The sequence below is a fragment of the Pistacia vera genome, unplaced genomic scaffold, assembly GCF_008641045.1.
Source record: "Pistacia vera cultivar Batoury unplaced genomic scaffold, PisVer_v2 Contig637, whole genome shotgun sequence".
Classification (NCBI taxonomy): Eukaryota; Viridiplantae; Streptophyta; class Magnoliopsida; order Sapindales; family Anacardiaceae; genus Pistacia; species Pistacia vera.
Window position 1 is genome coordinate 79,570 of NW_022196487.1, and position 1,259 is coordinate 80,828.

The window sequence follows — 1,259 nt, forward strand, 5'->3', positions numbered from 1 at the left end:
TCTGTGCTACAAATAAACCTCAGGGGGTGCCCTAGTTATAACCCTAATAACATTCATAGTATTGACAAAAGATCCCCAATAATTCTTATAAACCCCACAATATCATATTGATCAAAAGATGACCTATGGAACTCCAATATCTACTAACATTACCAGTTAATTGGAAAATAATGGGGAAGTCGAATAGACATAGGCCGCCAATAACCCCAAATGACTTCAGAATTTTTTGAATGACAGGGACACGAATAACCAGGAAAATTTGTGCAAATAATTTAATACGTTTGAGTTGACACCATCTTCAACCTAGCAGCTTAAACAAATGGATTACACCAACCGCAACATTTGGCCCTCACTTATTTTATATTTCCTGATGTAAGATTTACTCGCTCACAAATGTAACCAACAATATTACACCTGCCTTCCATCACTTTAAGAGTTATTTCCATCAAAGACAAGTTGCTATTTGGGAACTTAAATACAAAACCGTTTCAAAGAACTCAAATCAATAAATATTGTGACCATCCAGCCAAAAAAAAAAAAAGGAAGTGTGACATTGCAAACAGTGAGACTGACTGTCCCATCATCCACCAATACCTGACTTCCCAGATTTTTTTTCTATTCCATTGAAAGAAGAGCAAAAGTATTACTATTCTTTTCATAAAGGAGATAAGATGATAACCTGAGAATTCTACTTGAATATTTTTGATCTAGAATGAAATTACTACAGTAGACTTTCTAACAATAACAAATAAGGTTGAACTTGAACTTACAGTCACAAAAACCATGTCTGCACCATTAATGCCTCCTCAATTGCAGCTTTGCTCTCATTGGCAGCATTCATGCCTACATCTGGGTTCCCACCACGCCAAGACCCCCAGTTAGCTCCTCCCCAATTTGCAAACGGTTTTCAGGGATTACAGGTGACATCTACAGGGCCTGAACATCAGTGTTTACTATCCAAAATTCCACGCCTTCATTGAACTCTTAATCATTCTATTAACAGCATTAGACCCACCACCCCCAACACCAATAACTTTGATCTTTGCTTCATTACTACAGTTACCGGAATAAAGGATTCTTTTAAGCTCTCTGTGACACTTCCAACAGATCCCTCCTTCCTGGACCAGAGACTTGGCATTTTCATCAACTCTGAGCATTGAAACTTCAGGGTGTAGATCAAAAAAGGGTCGTTCTGCGGTTAGTGTTAGTTTGTGAGAGTTGACAGAACACTTAAGATTCCTTTGCAAGCACTCCGCAAA

At 38.0% G+C, this 1,259-nt stretch overlaps 1 pseudogene; it reads right to left on the reverse strand.

The window, feature by feature from the left end:
* Positions 1-580: 580 nt before the first annotated feature.
* LOC116111431 lies at positions 581-1,259 on the reverse strand (annotated as a pseudogene).